This window comes from Cupressus sempervirens, chromosome 11 (assembly GCF_028749045.1).
Source record: "Cupressus sempervirens isolate cs-2001-9-10 chromosome 11, ASM2874904v1, whole genome shotgun sequence".
NCBI lineage: Eukaryota > Viridiplantae > Streptophyta > Pinopsida > Cupressales > Cupressaceae > Cupressus > Cupressus sempervirens.
The window spans coordinates 49557911-49577164 of record NC_143128.1 but is presented as its reverse complement, the minus strand read 5'-3'; positions in this window follow the sequence as shown (position 1 = coordinate 49577164).

Here is a 19254-nt window from a genome sequence, read left to right as displayed (position 1 = left end):
TTACTTTTTTAAGATAAGTCCTAGTAGTTTAGAAACTAGATTCAATTTCCTAGAGATTCTTTTCTCTCAACTTTTTGATATAAGGTTAATAACAAGTAGAAAATTGCATGTCAAGTTGAAATAACCCTGATTTTCTAATTTTTCATTGCCACTTAAGAGCATAGTTTTGTTGACCATGATCTTGCACATGCCCCAACCCTCTTTGAGACAAATTTTTCTTGTTTGTGGCATCTTCACTTCATATTGCCACCCTACCTAGCATAGTTGAGTTAGTTTCACACATACCAAACACTTGTTGGTTACAATTAGCAGTTTCTAGGCATCAGACATAGTTCACAGCAGTGATGTCAGCCAACAAAACAACAACGAAGGGAAGATAGGCAACTCAGAGGCAACATGGAGTTTGATTATGTTCTAAGATATCAAAGACATGAATTATAGAAAAATCAGTGCACATCTCAAATGTTTGCCATGGCCAATAGCTCTTGATCTCTATTTTAGCTTTCATAAAATCCAGTTGAAGTCCCAAAGATCTTTTGTTTGCCTCCATGGTCTCCATTATAGCCCTCTGAGTCCACTTTTAGCCATTACAACCCACTTTTGGTCTCCTTGACTCTTTATGTGTTCAAGAAGTCCCTGATTATCTACACATTCAAACAAATCTCACTCAAATCCTCCTTTTCTTGTCACCAGATCAAAAATCTCCAAAAAAATAGTTGAAATTGTAAAAAAAATCACCAAAAATAGTTGAAATCATCCAAAATTATCAAAAATTGTAAAAAAACATTTAAAAATTATCAATAATTGTCCAAAACATTCAAAAATTCTCAAAATTTCTTAGAAAAATAAAAAAATCTCGAAAATATCAAAAATAGCCAAAAACTAAGATTAATTAATGAAGAACTCATCCAAAAAAGGCTATTTAAGTTTGGATAAATCATTTTCATATTTTTCAATCTAATGATCCATTGATTTCATGTCAATTTGGTGTCTATCTATCATTTCTTCTCCTTCGAGACAGGTTCACATACCTTGACTAGTTTTATATGAAATCAATGGTGAGACTAACTATATTGAAAAATATTAGAATATTTTATGGCTTATTTTATTTCCCTATTACCTTTGGAAAAATCAATAAACAAGAATACCCATTTATTAGGAAGTAGTGTAGTTATGTCTTGAAACATCTCGCTAGGCTTTGGAAAATCTAATACAATGCGAATAGTTGATAGGGTCTCGTAAGAGTTTCTTTTCTTCGATCCTATCTAGAACAATGACTCTTGGTGGATTTCCAGTCTTATTTATGTTTTAGAGACCATGATTAGTCATACAAACTTAAAATAAATATATCAATGCTATCCTAAAAAGGCCAGATATCTATCAAACTCTTTCATTGTTAGCTAATAGGGGCTCAGAATAAGTAAGTGTATGTTTGAGAGACCAGAAGGCCCTCAAACACCTTTTTTATCCCCCAACACCTTTTTAGGCCCCTAAGAAACATTTTTAGACCTCAACACCTTTTTCAAGGCCTCATTTCATCTTTTCAAGCTCCCACACCTCTTTAAGGCTCTCAAGCACACTTTTCAAGCCCTCCAACACCTTTTTAAGGCCCCATTAGTGCCTTTTTAAGCTCAAATGCCTTTTTCAAGGCCTTGTTTCACCTTTCTAGGCCTACATGCCTTTTTTAGGCTAAGGTCCCTTTTTAGGTCCTCAAGCACCCTTTTTGGGCCCTCAAATGCCATTTTAAGTCCCCATTAGCACCTTTTTAGGCCCCAATGCCTCTTTTAAGGCCCCTCTAGTGCCTTTTTCAACCATCAAAGCCTTCCATAGGCCCAAACCCCTTTTCATAGGCAATGCGAGTATCTGTCTCATCACACACCTAGAGAAAAATCCCAACTTTAGCCCTATGCTAATCTATAAATGCTATCAATATATACAAAATTGTGCCTCACAATTCATGCTTGAGCTTTTCCTTCTTTCTCCACATTGTACACTAGTGCTCTAAAAATATCACACAAGTTTTTACTCATCTTTTATTGAGAGCCCACATCGACATTTGGCTCTCACAAATAAGTGAATGTCAATCTTCCTCTACATATCTCATTGTTCCTACTTTTATGAAGATTGACAACCTTCCAAATATTTGTAAATAAATCCAAAAAAAAAAAAAAAAATCCAAATATTCCAAAAAAAATTCAAAAACATGCACATTTTCCTAAAAATTCCAAAAACATCTAAAATATATTCACAAAATATCAAAAATAGCTATGACAATGTTTATCCAAAATTTTCAATTTTAACATGAGCCATGGTTCCCCCTTTCACTTGCTACAAAAACAAACACACTTTTTATTCTATTAAAATGACAAGGAAATATTACATTCAAATAACATCTGGTGGATCATTTATTTTAACCTCCCTTGGGGACATGGTAGGATAGGGTGTCCAATTAGGGTCATTTCCACAAACCTAGTCCCAAAGGATGAGGCCCCTAACATCAATCTTCCTCACACTCACACAATATCCATGGGAATTAGAAATCTCCCACCATGTAATTGGGCATTCAATAGTTGTGAAAATTCCCTATCTACAAACTAAGTCTCTCATGACATCTCATGAGGGAGGGACTAATGATAAAGTCCCATATAGTAGGCAGCTTCTCAATGCACATTTGCAGTTTGTTGCATATCGACAATCACATTCTCCATCAACTTTTGTATCTCTAGAATAGTGATCACTAACTGGGAAACATCCCACTCCTGTTGCATCTAATCAGTTGCCATTCTCTAGCACTCTACATCTTCTTTCTCTTTACTTAATTCCTATTGTAACTACCTCACCTTTGACTTTCTCAATGCTAATAGCTCTTGCAACTGTAATGACAGGGTGTTTGATTTTGCAACTTCCTCCTAAAAGACTCAAACTATGCTCACAATTACACTAGTTCATTCTATGCACCTTTCAAACCCACTTGTGCCATTCTTAGTGACTCCTACAATCTTTGCACTCATGATCACTCTGCCCACAAGCCTGCATCATTTCTCTTAGCTCACGACTATTCCACTCATAACTCCACTTCTAATGACAACACTTGAGCCTATTTGATATTTTCCACCACCTAGAGCTACTTTTCTTCTATTTGTGTCTGATCCTTGCAATCTTTTTCCATCAATCCCAACAAAAATGTGACTTCCTAATCTACATTATTTACCTAGACTCTCTGTACAACTAGCATTTTCCATAACTACTCCACTTCACTTGTCAACTATGCTCCACCCTCTAGCTTTGGCTATGGCTCTACCAAACCCAATCCATCCTCCTCCTCTTTGACTGAATTTTGTCCTGAAATCCCAAGGCTAATTAACTAACTTATCTCACTTGTCACCTCCCCCACACTAAAATATTATATTACCCTCTATGGTTTTCCCAAAGTCTTCACTAGAGATTTCATTCCTTACACCTCAAGTGTTGCCTCTAACACACTCTTCATCACCTTAGGTAGGCTATTCTCCACCTACATCATCGGATCATTGCCTAGTACCACTTGCAATGCTTGTTGTGCAATAGTCCTTGACAACATCACCAATGCTGACAATGGCATTTTTTTAACCCTAACTCCCAAACCTTTAGGTTGTGTTTGCATCCATCTTGCACGAATTGATTCACCTTGCTCATGAACTAAAGCTTGAATTTCAAACTGATACACCAATTCCCCAATAGTCCATTAAATGTGCTTTGCCCTCCATCCTTACCTCACCCATCCTCCTTGGCTAACATCACCCTATTTTGTGACTAATCTGGTGAGCCCAACATTATTTCAACCACACACTTACTAGAATTTTCAAACTACCTTAGTAGTTGTGCTATCTCCTTTAATGTGTTTCCTTTCATTGACACTTTCCTCATCTATTTATAATTGTCACTCACCATGCCTTACACTTCACTTTCCTTGCCATACATTCATTCGATACATCCTGCCATGCCAGTACCACATACACTTGCCACTTGGCTTTGACATTCAGTCACCTAGATCCCCATCAGTACATATCTTTCAACACAATCTCCAGATCTCACTGCTGAATTGTTGGTGATACATGTCCCACTTTGTTACCAGACTCCTACAATAGTTGCATCCACTAGGAATTGAATAACTGTTAGCACCAGTGGTTAACAAATAATTATTTTTTTCTACTATTATGAACTTCTAGTACCTCAATGATGTACTTGACTAGAGGTATTAGGATAAGGTCATGATATTTTATTTTTCTTTGGCTTTTCAATGTTCTTCTCTAGTGATACTTTGATTCTATGCATTATTGGTGTCCAGTTGTAAGTGCCTTCTCTCCTCTAGAAGGCTATATGTACCTTGATCAATTTTGAATGATATCTTAGGTTAGGATCCTTATCTAACATGTGTCTATTTGCTTGCTTGTTTTCATTTACTACAACTATAGTTTTTGTTCTTAATGGTTGTCCTATTTTTTGTGTACATTATTTTTCATCATAATTCTTGGTGTGATACAATATTCATATCACCATAGTTGAGCTAGTGGTGGGTGTACTATGTAACTTTTATTTAGGTGCTCTATGATGATAGTTAATTTGCATATCTTTACAAAATAGTGATAGTTAGTTGCATTCATGTAGTTTGAATTTCCTCTTGGGTACCTTAACAAAAAATGGTTGGCATATATATTAGGATTAGACAAGCTAGAGTATACCACATCATTCAAAAAATCAAAAACCAAATTACAAAATGACTATCACAAGTAAGACAACAACATTGACGTTAAAGGTGAGTTTTTTAACACTCAACTATTATGGACTTCGTCTTCTTGCAAAACCACCACCATGTATTAGATTTCATTATCCCATCTTATCCATCTATTACATTGTGTGACCTTCAAATCTCAAAAAATTTTAATTACTATGTTCTCTTAGCACGTTTCATCCCATCATATCATCCTATTATGTTTTGTGTCCTTTGAATCTCAAACAATTTTGGTCACCACTTCCTCCTACCATACTTCTTTTTCCTCCCTCATTCATCACATTCCATTTATCCACTATTTCACTCTTCTCACTAGGGCTTTGAGGTTCCTTTGTGGCTTTCAAATCAATATAGTTGAGTTACATCTCTTCACTTCATTCCACCCTACCATCACTTTTTTATGACATTTCACATTTCATCCATTACAATTCCTCATTTGCATTTCATATTCATTCTTATTTATTTTCATCTTTATTTCTATTTTTCTATCATTTCATATTCACTTGACTAGTTCATTTCTCTCTCTCTTTTCTTTTCTCTCACTTTATTCTTTTTTCACATGCCATCTTTGTCACATATCACACATTAGACACTTTCTTTTTATTGCATCATTTCATTTCATTTATGCATTCCATTATATCACATTTCATTTATGCATTTCATTTCATCACATTTCAATTATACATTTCATTAAATCACCATTGAAAAATATCATAAAAATTAAATCACAACATAAATCCATCTATAACATCAAATATATAAATTCCTTGATACAAAAAGTGCAAAAAAATCCAAACATTAAAGAGCTTGAATACTCATATCTCAAAAAGATCAAATCATCAACATCGAAAGGTCATCATCATAAATTGCATAGATGATAAGCCAATAAAATGTAAATAAAAAATGATTTACCAATCACCCTATTTCTCAACCCTTATATCATATGTATGTGTCTGATCTAGAGATCCCTAATCTCTAGGGGGACTCATCCCATTGGAAATAGATAGGTAATTCCTCATCTTTCATTCACCTATAGATGGGCCATTGATTATCTAACAATACTCTCCAATGGCCATTGGTACAATTCATAAAATTAAATAATGACATTAGCGTATGTCATGAGCTAACACCCATGCACCTATTTCATCAAACAATCAAACAATGACATGAATTTTTCATCACAAGTGATCATCCTTAATCAATCAAATATCAACATCTAGTTACTCAGGTAATGGTTTTATATTGAACTAGTTATTTTTCCTACTCTATATGCTAAGATGGACATTTTAGTTTTCCCTACTTTGTATCCTGAGTGGAGCACTATTTTCTATGTATCCAACATCACCTGATTGATTTTACACATCACCTTTTTGAAACACCTTGTTGAACCTATTATTTTTTCTGCTCTGTATCTCGAGATGGACATTTTAGCTTAAATTCCAAATATAAAAAAACATTCTACCCATGCTTAAATAACACCATTAAATCAAACTAGGGCATCAAAACAAGCTATCTTAAATGAACGATTTTAAAACATCACAATATTAGATCAAACATTAGACTATCGACATTTAGGCATCATATCAATCTTGAGTTAGAAAAACATCATCCATCAGACATTTAGTTATTATAATTTCACCTAAAATTAGAATATCACATAGTCTTTGAACTAATATGCTTCAAATATTAGCTCAAAGAAGGGCATTTGTAGACATGCAAAAATTGGCAAAGACCTACAAAAATGCAAATTTTGATCAAATGACACAAAAATAAGAATAAAATTAGATGAATACAATAGACTTTCAAATCAATGGTAGCATTAGGTCATTAATGAATCAAATCACCTATCAAATAAAAAAGAACCTAAATCAACCTTAAAAAGGAGAAAAGCAATTAAAAAAATCATAAAATGAAATAGAAAAACAAGGAAAAAGGAAAAAGACAAAATTGGAAAATAAATAGAACATTTATTAAATTAATAAAATCCATTTAGCCTCACAAATGAGAAAATCCTCATTTATCCTCACAAACTAGGTTTGTTGGATTCTTCCTCTTGGTTCCTTATGAGATATTTACAGTATCACCATTACCCTCCAATTCTTTACTCCATCGCCTTCCAAAATCATATAAATATGAGACAAATTCAAGAGCAAAGGGACCTAATTTTGATGCATCTAAACTATATGCATATTTAGAGTTATCAAGTTAGCATGTTAGCATTGTTACTATAGTGAATTCATGTCATTCTAGTATCCTTTTAGCTTTTTTGTGTTATTCATTTGATATCTTTTAGCACTTGTTTAGTCCATTGCATGCACATATCATAGAATTCTAGAGTTATTATACTTGTATAATTTGTATTCTCACATAGATCTTACACATGTCATACTCCTATTCTAGAACTATCATTGAGACAGTTGTTTGATAGAAACCTTAGTGGTTGTAGTTAGGGAAACATGAGTCTTTGTAAAGTCTTGATTTGAAAATGATTTCTTGCATCTACATTAGTTCATTGTCATTCTATTTGCACTTTTCTCTAAGGTCTCATGAATATGTGAATCAATTATGCTGCGAATGGGGCAATCTGAGCATAAGGTCTTGATCATGTCTTTTGCTTGTTTTTCTTTTCTGCTTATGGGTTACCCAGTGTTGGTTCCATGCTGCTTCCTCTGGGATTCATGTGTGATGCTGGGGAAATCCTTGCATGTTTGTTTTGAGTCAGTTCGTTAGTCCTCTGGATGGTTGGTGAAAAGGCCTTGATGTTCTTGGTAACCTTGGCAATTAACCAACAGTCCTATAGCAAATCTAGTGCTCAACTACATGGTATTACTTCTCTTTGAAGTATCCCCTGCTCAAAAAGGCTTCAATAGGTTTCCCTTCATCTCCATTATCCCCCATCCATATCCAGCATCTGTCTCTCCTACCCCAGCTTGTGCAACTGTATCTCTCAGAATCAATCATCACTCTTAGCTTTAGGGATCCATAATCCTAGTCTTAGGGATCCACCAATCCACTCAATCCACCAAGCCTCATCTTTCGAGATCCACAATCCTAGTTCTAGGGATCTTTGAAACTCATCTTCCACCAATCTGACTCTTTGAAATCCTATTGCATCAGCTTTTTCCATCCCATCATCCATCTCCCTATCCTAGATTCCCTTTTATAGTGCTTCGCTTCTTTGTCCTCCATCTCCCCTGAAGTCTTAAGCTTGCTTCCTCTTGTGCCTCTGATTCTCCCTTTATCATTCTCTTGTAGTGAGAGTTTGAGCTACCTAAACCTCTTCTCTTAAGCCAATCTGAGTCTCCTTGCTCATCTCAAATTCTTGTACTTTTTAAGAAGCCGTCGAGCCTCGCTTTCTCTTCTTGCCGCCTTCTTGAGGGGGCATCATCTAAGTCTAGTCTCTCCTCTTGTTATTTGAGACTGGGGCAACCTTGTTGCTAAAACATCTTCCTCGTGTCATCTTTTTTTGAACTTCTTTGAAATAGTGTTGTCTCAACACTATGTCAAAGAGGGGCAAAATGTAGACACCTAAATCTGATTACACCACTTCGGTAATCTTATTTAGCTATCTCTAAAGGCATCATTAATTAAATTCCTATTTAATTAATCCTTCACCATCCCCTAGCTAATTAATTTAACTAATCATCTATAGTCCTAATTGATAAATCAAATAACCTATTATTTATCAATTAAATCCTATTCTTCTATCTAATTCCAAAATCCCCATTTATTAAATAAATCTATTTGATAAATAAAACCCTCAAATCTAAAAGCCCCTAACCTATCCCTAAACCCCCTTTTTAGCCTAATCCACCCCATCCACCCATACTAACTAAGCTTAGTCACTAACTCACCCACCCTCATGAATGCCATCCACTTGTAAATCTCTAACATCCCTAATCTAATCCTAAACCCAAGCCTAATCCACCCACTAATGTTTTCACATTCCCTAAGAAAGCTTAAGACTTTCCTAAGCCAAGGAAAGTCAACAATCTCAACTCCCTCCAAAATATCCCAACCACCCAACAATGAATGCTCTTACAAAAGCCATAAAGACTCTTACAAGCTCTTACAAGCCATAATGAAGGGTCTTTATGAAGATATTATCCCTTGATCCTCCGTTGTTGACTCATCCTTCCCCTTTCCTCCATCCACTCACCTTGTGACATGTGTCACTCCCTAGTTCGTGCTAAACAAGCACAATCCATGTGCTCCCCTTTGAGTGCATCCTAGCCCTCCTTAAGCTTTCATCTCTCCTTACATCTTAGCCCTCCATCCCTCAAGCCCTTAGCCTATAAATTGAATCCACCCACAAGCCATTTCATCACAACCTTTTGAGCTAAAGTTATAGTGCTAGTTTTGAGAAGTAAAAGCCTTAACCATACCCTTATAATGCCAAATTGAGAGCTCACATAGCTACCAATTTTCCATTTTCATCTCCATTGAAACTATTTGGAGAACCTTGAGCATACATCCCATATCCATATAATAGAATCATCTCTAAATCAAGTGACCATTCTCATTGGGAGAGCCATTCCATGGCTCATATTCTCATTTGAGGGTTTTCACTTTGTCTCTCATATATGTTATGGTTTTTTTATGCTAGTTAATGCTTTGTTCTCTTGATAGATTAGTATTACTTGCTAACATATTTTTCATATACAATTAGTTACTGAACTCATAATTTGAAAAGCCTTGCATTTATGAAAAGATAAGAAAATTCTTAAGAAACCCTTTTCATTTCATCAAATTTTGGCAAAAAAAAAGTCGCCAACTACATGTTTGATGTAAAAATCACATAAAAATAGGCCAAAAATAGATTTTTAAGATGTTTTAAAGGTTGAGCATATAGGATTGGTATCTAAAGATATAGTTTACCTTATAAAGATATTAATTATTTTCATTTAGTATTAGGGTGGGTGGGAAAAATTTTAAAATAGATTTTGAAATGGTTTGAGGCATTTTAGAACTACATATTTTTTAGATCACCACTTTTTTGGTAGACCATGATCCTGCGCGCGCACACACACACACACACACATTACGAGGTTCACTATATTAGATAAGTGGTCAAAGTCAATAAAAAAATCCATCTCTACCATTTCCAATTCTTTTGAGGGACAATAGGTGTCAATTGGGTCCAAACCCTATATATCTCATTTGTCCACCCATTTAGTTGACTCACAATCATCCCAATTTTCCTCTGCACATAATTAAAAATAGCATATGATTTTTTGTATGTGGATACTCCATGAACATTTATTAGAACTTCTAAAAGAGTGCAACTCACTTGATCCTATTAGTGTGCAACAATCCTCATATGGTGCAATCCTAGTATTATCTATCAACTAAAAATATCTATGAACCATAGACTCACCTTCCTTACCTAGACCCATTGTAGCGTTACACAACTAGATGATAGATTTTGCATCTATCAATGTTGTTCCATCTTCATAATTTAGTTCTTCACAAGCTAAGTCTCTTTTGATGTATGTGCCTACATCATTGTGCTCTCCCTTTCCATGACCAACCTTTGTGAAATTCCACATATATTGAACTCTAGACAACTTGTGCATCCTACTCAACCAATAGAATATTAGTGCATTCTTGAATTGAGATGCATGATTCTCTAAACAAATAATGTGCTGATAATATGGTATGCCCCTATTATCCAAACCTCCATAAAATAGTTGAAAACAACCATGTACAAACTTTGTAGAATGTGATCGATCATCACTGATGTAAAAATGGTACTCCCTCAAAAACTTCTTGTCATCCTCTATACTTGTAGGTGAATGCATGAATGTTATATGAATAAATATGAAAAATTATTGAGAATTATAATACTTTTCTTGCACCTCATTTTTCTGTTGTAGTGTGTAGGTCTTTACGAAAGTCTACAACTAAAACAATGGTATTAAGTGAAAATGTATCCTTGCACAACTTAAATTGCAAATCCAACCAACAAGCTCTATGTGTATGCCTTGTGTACTCATAAATAATATTTTCACAAAAAATCTTTATGAACTCATATATTGGAATCTTTTCAATGACTAAATCACATCTTTTACCCTATTTCTCATCTTTTAGAGCATATGTTACTATCTTTTACTTTCTGTAATCTACTATTTCATTTCCAAAGAACCACAAAATAAACATGTACCATCCAAACATGATGTCTTGTAAAATTTTTGGCCATCCCCTATTTCACATAAAATTTTGGATTTGAATTCCCTCTAAGATCTAGGTGGCTCATTTGTGTCACAATCCTACAAAACAAACTTAGAATGAAAAAACACACATATATGCCTAAAAATATCAGAATAGTTAGAAAATTCAATATGTATCCTAGAACAACAAATTGTGCATGTGTGATTTATTTTCACAAAAAAAGGTTTACCCATCTTGAAAAATCTCTAACTTATTCAAATTTGAGAATACATACAAATAAATTTTGCAAAAAATTGTCTAAGTTGAGTCCAAAAAATGTTTCACATGTGGGATGTGATTTTGGCTACCATTCCTCCTTATAATGTCTCTTTGATTAGGGGATATAAGTGTGTTATTTTATAAAAAAATTTCAATCAATGATTTCAAAGATTCACTAATTTCTTTATCCTTTTGTGGTAATTTATCGCTAAATGTCCATAACAAATTTTTTGTTGGATCTCCCAATCTCTCACACCTTAGCATGGCTCTCCTTAGAGTACATCTACTGATTTTTTATATTTTTCTTGTCTTTCTCATGAGTCAAGCATTCTTTATTTGGGTACATACTATTGTTGATGTAAGTACTTGTCTTGTGGTATTATTATCTTTGGTGTGTGATTTAGAACCCACTTTGTCATATGCAATCATTAGATTCTTTATAATGCTTTTTTCAGTTGAATCATCCATTATTCTTAGCCCAAAAATCTTCATTATAGGCCTAAAATTCAAATTTCTTGTCATTTGAAGAAATAATTGGCATTGGCCTATAATATTTAATTCTTCAAAGAATAATCTCCACATAAAATTAACTTTTCTTTGACAAGTATGCTTGCTAATCTTGTCAGACATTGATTTGAAAATATTAGTATCAATATCAATCAAATATTTTGATCTTCTAAAATGAATTCTAGGAGTTATAACTGCTTCTATTACCTCAACATTTTGAACATCAACATAAGGTCAAGAGTTCTTTTCGTACCTTGAACTGAAGATGATGTGCCTTGGTGATACGATGCAAAAGATGGAATATCACCTAATTGATATGTTGATGTTGTGCCTTCAACATGACATGATGGAGTGTGTGCATCACCAGATCTACAAATTAGCGTCTCTTCAATCTGAGATAATGATATGACTCCAACATTGGAAGATGGTGTAGCTTCACAATTCAGTCATCTTCTTGAACATAACAATCTCATTCACTCTTGTATTTCTAATTCTTCCTCTTTGTTGTTTTGTAATAGTGGTTCTTATTCCTCTTCAAAAGTCAATTCTCCATTATTGCTTTGCAATTTTCTTTGTTCACGTAGTAGTTTCATTTTATCTCTTCTAATTTCCATATCTCTCTCTCTCTCTTCCATTGTTTGAGTTTTTGCTTTCTTCCTTGGCATGATGATGATTTCTATATGTCAAATTATTCAAACATATAAATTACTTACAATTTTTAAATTAAAAATCATTCAAATACATATACAAATTATAATTATTTTAGTGAATACACAATATATATTAAACAACTTGTCAAATTTCTAACCATTTCTAAATAACAATTCATTCAAACATACAAATTTCAATTAATTCAGTATATATTAAACATGTCAAATTATAATCAAATTTGTCTCTATATAAAAACAAAGAATATTTAAAAAGGACTACACTAATCTTTTTTATAGAAAGAATATTCAAAAAGGCTTCAAATAGTGCATCCAATGATTGAATTTGGTGTTTGTTAGCTTCAAATAGAATAAAAGAATGTTCAAAAATCTTTCAAATAGTGTTTGCTAACTTCCAACAGCTTGAAACTCATGTTTTCTATTGAAACAATAGAATACACAAAGACAAAAAGAAAAATATGGATCAGCAGGGACACAAACTAGCGTTATGACCATTTTTTTCTACTTTCATATAGTGTGTACGCACTATAAAGACATACACACTATAGCGTGTATGCACTATGTGAAAAATAATATCTCCCTATCCCACCATCCCTCATCCCATACTCTTCGTCTCTCCCTACTCTCTCTCTCTCACTATCTCTCCTCTCCCATCCCCTACTCTCTCTTGCTCTCTCTCCTCTCCTATCCCCTACTCTCTCTCTCTTTCTCCCTCATCCACTACCTACTCTATCTCACTCTCTCTCCCAACACTTACACTCTCTCACTATCTCTTCTCTTACATCTCCTACTCTCTCTCTCACTCTCTCTCCTCTCCTATCCCCTACTCTCTTACTCTCTCTCCTCTCCCATTCCCTAGTCTCTCTCTTGCTCTCTATTTCTTACTCCCTCTCACACCACCTAATCTCTCTCTCACTCTCTCCCATCCCCTACTCTTAGATCTCTCCCATCCCTCTCTCTCTCTCTCTCTCTCTCTCTCTCTCTCTCCCCCATCCCCTACTCTTCCTTTTACACTCTCCCTCTTGCTCTCCCTCTCATACTCCCTCTCCCACCACTACTCTCTCTATCTATCTCCCTCTCCCAATCCATCTCCCATCGCCTACTCTCTCTACCTCTCCCTCTCCCACTCCCTCTCCCAATGACTACTCTCTCTCTCCATCTCTCTCTCCCATGACATACTCTCTCTCTCTCCTCTTTCATCCCCTACTCTCTTTGTCTTTCTCTTCCTGTTGCACTTCCTCTCCCATCGTTTACTCTCTCACTTTCTCTCTCCCATCAGCTGCTCTTTCTCTCTTACACACAATCCCATCCCCCCTCTCACTATCTCTCCCTCTCCCACTCCCTCTCCCACTGCTACTCTCTATCTATCTATCTCTCTCCCACTACATCTCCCATCACCTACTCTCTCTCCCATCCCCTAGTCTATCTCTCACTCTCCCTCACCTACTCCCTCTCCCACCACCTACTCTCTCTCACTCTCTCTCCCATCCCCTACTCTCTCTTTCTCTCCCTCTCCCACTACCTACTCTCTCTTACTATCTCTAGCCCATTCCCTATTCTCTCTCTTTCTCTCTCTCTCCCACTTCCTACTCTCTCTCTCTCACTCTTTCTCCCATCACCTACTCTCTCTGTCATTCTCCCACCCCCTACTCTCTCTCTCATAGACACACACTCCCATCCCCTTGTTCTCTCTCTCTCTTGCTCTCCCTCTCCCACTCCCTCTCCCATCGCCTACTGCCTCACTCTCTCTCCCATCCTCTACTCTCTCTTTTGCTCTCCCTCTCCCAATCCCTCTCTCACTACCTACTCTCTCTCTCTCTCTCTCTCTGTGTGTGTCTCTCTCTCTCTCTCCCTCTCTCGCTACCTACTCTCTCTATCACTCTCACTCCCATCCCCTACTCTCTCTCACTCTCTCACTCTCACAATATTCCTCTCTACTCTCTCTCCCATCCCCCACTCTCACTCTTGCTCTCCCATCCTATACTCTCTTTGTAGACTCCTACTCTCTCTCACACACTCTCACACTCTCTCCCATCCCCTACTCTTTCTCTTACACACACTCCCATCCCCTCTCTCTCCCTCTCCCACTCCCTCTCCTACTGCCTACTCTCTCATCCCCTTCTCTCTCTCTCTCTCTCGGGCTACTCTCTCTCTCCCCTCTCCCATCTTGTCCTCTCTCTTTCACACACACACACTCCCATCCTCCCTCTTTCTCCTCTCCCATCTCCTATCTCTCTCCTCTCCCCCATCCCCTACTCTCTAGATCTCTCTCACACTCTCATTTCCATCCTCTCTCTCCCTCTTCCACTCCCTCTCCCACTGCCTATTCTCTCTCTTTCACACTCTCTCTCCCTCTCTACTCTATCTAAAATCCCCTACTCTCTCTACCACTCCTACTCTCTTTCACTCTCTCACACTCTCTCACATCCCTTAATCTCTCCCTTCCACACACTCCCATCCCCCTCTCTCTCCCTCTCCCATTCCCTCTCCCACTACCTACTCTCTCTCTCCCATCCCCTACTCTCTCTTAGGCTACTCTCTCTCCCCCCTCTCCCATCCCTTATTCTCTCTATTTCACACACACTCCCATCCCTGCCTCCCTCCCTCTCTCTCTCTCTATATATATATATATCTCTCTCTCTCTCTCCTCTCCCATCCCCTACTCTCTCTCTTTCTCCTCTCCCATCCCCTACTCTCTCCCTCACTCTCCCTCTCCCTCTCCCACTACCTACTCTCTCTCTCTCTCATCCCCTACTCTCTCTCCCTCCCTCCTATCCCCTATTCTCACTCTCTCACATCCCCTACTCTCTCTGCCACCCCTACTCTCTCTGTCACTCTCACACTCTCTCCCATCCCCTACTCTCTCTCTTACACAAACTCCCATCTTCCCCCCTCTCTCTCCCTCTCCCACTCCCTCTCCCACTACCTACTCTCTCTCTCTCTCTCTCTCTCTCACACACACACACACACACACACACACACACACACACACACACACACACACACACTTGATCTCCCTCTCCCACTCCCTAAGCCACAACCTACTCTCTCTAACTCTCTCTCTACCATCTCCTACTCTCTCTCTCATTATCACTCTCTCCCTCTCTAGTCTCTCTTTACCATCCCCTACACTCACTCTCCCTCCCATCCCGTACTCTCTTTGCCACTCCCTAGTCTCTCTCACCCTCTCACACTCCCTCCCATCCTGTACACTCTATCTCTTGCACACACTCCCATCACCCCTCTCTCTCTACCTCTCCCACTCCCTCTCCCACTACCTACTCTCTCTCCCATCCCCTATTATCACTCTCTCTCTCCCATCATACACTCTCTCTGCCACCCCCTACTTTCTCTCACACTCTCTCTCCCATCCCCTACTCTCACTCTCTCTTCCATCTTGTACTCTCTATGCCACACCTACTCTCTCTCTCTCACTCTCACACTCTCTCCCATTCCATACTCTCTCTCTAACACACACTCCCATCACCCCTCTGTCTCCCTCTCCCACTCCTTCTCCCACTACCTACTCTCTTTCCCCTCTCCCATGCCCTACTCTCTCTTTCACACACACACTCCCATATCCCCTCTATCTCTCCCCTCTCCCATCCCCTAGTCTCTCTCTCTCACTCATGCACTCTCATTGTCCTCCTCTCTCTCTCTCACTCTCCCTTTCCCACTCCTTCTCTCACCACCTACTCTCTCTCATATCCTACTCTCTCTCTCTCTATCTCTCTCTCTCTCTCTCTCTCTCTCTCTCTCTCTCTCTCTCCCATCCTCTACTCTATGTCTCTGCCACCCCATACTCTCACTCTCTCTCAATCTCACACTCTCTCTCATCCCCTCGTACTCTCTCAAACACACTCCCATCCCCCTCTCCCCCACTCTCTCCCTCTCCCACTTCCTCTCCCACCACCTACTCTCTCTCACACTCTCTCACACATCCCCTAGTCTCTCTCTCTACCATTCCCTACTCTATCTCTTTCACACACACACTCCCATCCCCCCTCTCTCCTCTCCCAACCCTTACTCTCTAGATCTCTCACACACACTCCAATTGGCCCCCCCTCTCTCCCTCTTTGACTCCCTCTCCCACCACTTGATCTCTCTCTCCCATCCCTTACTCTAACACTATCTCTCTCATTCCTACTCTCTCTATCATGCCTCTTCTCTCTCACACTCTCACACTTTCTACCATCCCCTACTCCCTCTCCTACACACACTCTCATCCCCCATCTCTCTCTCCCTTTCCCACTCCCTCTCCCACTACCTACTCTCTCTCTCTCTCTCAGGCTGCTCTCTCCCCTCTTCCATTTCCTACTCTCTCTTTCACACACAAACTTCCATCCCCCCTCTCCTCTCTCTCTCTCTCCCTCTCCCTCTCCCCCCTTCTCCCATCCCCTACTCTCTCTCACATAAACCACACCTACTCCTATCCTCCTCTCTCTCCCTCTCCCACTCTCTCCCCTGTCCTCTCATCTCTCACACTCTCTCCTCTCCCATCCTTGATTTTCTTTGTCTCGCTCTCCCTCACCCACCACCTACTCTCTCTCTCTCACTCTCTCTCCTTCACATCCTCTACTCTCTCTTGCTCTCTCTCCTCTTCCATCCCATAATCTCTCTTATTCTCTCCTCTCACATCCCCTACACTCTATCTCTCCCTCTCCTACTCCCTTTCCCATTGCCTACTCTCTCTCCCATCCCCTACTCTCTCACTCTCTCTCCTATCCTATTCCCCACTCTCTCTCACTCTATCTTCTCTCTCATCCCCTACTCTCTCTTAGACTACTCTCTCTCTATCTCCCTCTCCTAGTCCATCTCCCACCACCTACTCTCTCTCATACTCTCTCCCATACCCTACTCTCTCTTTCACTCTCTCCCATCCCCTCTCTCTCTCTCATTGTCCCTCTCGCACTGCCTACTCTCTCTCTCTCTCTCTCTCTCTCTCTCTCTCTCTCTCACTCACTCTTTGTCTCCCATCCCCTACTCTCTCTCACTCTCCCTCTCCCTCTCCCTCTCTCACTTCCTACTCTCTCACTCACTCTCCCTCTCCCATTTCCTCTCCCACCACCTACTCTCTCTCACTCTCTCTCCCATTCCCTACTCTCTCTCAGTCTCTCTCACCCTCTCCCTCTCTACTATCTCTCTCTCATCCCCTACTCTCACTCTAACTCTCCCATCTTTAACACTCTCTCTATCACCTCCTACTCTCTTACACTCTCACACTCTCTTGCATCCCCTACTCTCTCTTACACACACTCCCATCCCCCCCCTCTCCCTCTCCCATTCCCTCTCCCATCACCTACTCTCTCTCTCTCTCTCTATCTCTCGCTCGGGCTACTCTCTCTCCCCTCTCTCATCCCATACTCTCTCTCTCCTTCACACACAAAATCCCATCACCCCTCTCTCTCTACTCTCCCATACCCTCTCTCTCTCCTCTCCCATGCCCTACTCTATAGATCTCACACACACACTCCCATCTACCCCTCTCTCTCCCTCTATCACTCCCTCTCCTACTGCCTACTCCCCCTCTCTCACTCTCTCTTATCCTCCCTACTCTCTCCCTCCCATACCCTACTATCACTCTCTCTCTTACACACACTCCCATCCCCCCTCTCACTCTTGCTCTCCCACTCCCTCTCTCATTGGAAACTCTCTCTCCCATCCCCTACTCTCTCTCTTCTAGGCTACTCTCACTCTCTCCCCTCTCCCATCCCCTTCTCTCTCACATACACACTCCCATCCCCCCTTCTGTCTCTCCCTGCTCTCCCCTCTCCGATCCCCTACTCTCTCTCTGACTCTGTCTCTCCCACCCACTCTCCCATGACCTACTCTCTCTGACTCTCTCTCTCTCTCGCTATCTCTCTCACTCTCACTCTCTTCATCTCTAGTCTCTTTATATCATTCCCTACTCTCTCTCTCCCACCCCGTACTCTCTCTCTACCTCCCCATACTCTCTCTCTCTTACACACACTCACATCCCCCTCTCTCCCCTTCTCCCATCCCCTACTCTATCTCTCACACTACTCTCTTTCTCCTCCTTTCCCATTCCCTACTCTCTCTTTCATACACACACTCCTATCCCCCCTCTCTCTCATCTCCCATCTCCCCTCTCTCTCCTCTCCCATTCCCTACTATCTAGATATTTCTAACACTTCCATCCCCTTCCTCTCTATCTCTCCCTCTCCCACTCCCTCTCCCACCACCTACTCTCTCTCCTCTCTACTCTCTCTCACCCCCATCCCCTACTCTCACTCTCTCTCTTTCATTCCCTACTCTCTCTGCCACCCCTACTCTCTCTCACACTCTCTCTCATCACCTACTCTCTCTCTTACACACACTCCCATCCCCCCTTTCTCTCTTCCTCTCCCACTCCCTCTCCCACTACTTACTCTCTCTCCCATTCTCTACTCTCTCTTAGGCTACTCTCTCTTTCACACAAACACTCCCATCCCCTTCTCTTCTCTCTATCCCTTCTCTCATCTCCTACTCTCTCACACACACCACACATACTCCTATCCTCCTCTCTCTCTCTCTCCCTCTCCCACTCTCTCCCACCACCTACTCTCTCTCTCCCCCATACCCTTCTCTCAATCTCTCTCCTCCATCCCATACTCTCTCTCTGCCACCCCTACACTCTCTCTCACACTCTCTCACTCTCTCCCATTCCCTAATCTCTCTCCTACACACACTCCCATCCCCCTCTCTCCCCCTCTCCCACTCCTTCTCCCACCACCTATACTCTCTCTCACACTCTCTCCCATCCCCTACTCTCTCTTTCAGGCTACTCTCTCTTAGGTTTGTCTCTCCCCCTTAACCCATCCCATACTCTCTCTCTTTCACACATACACACACTCCCATCCCACCCTCTCCCCCCACTCT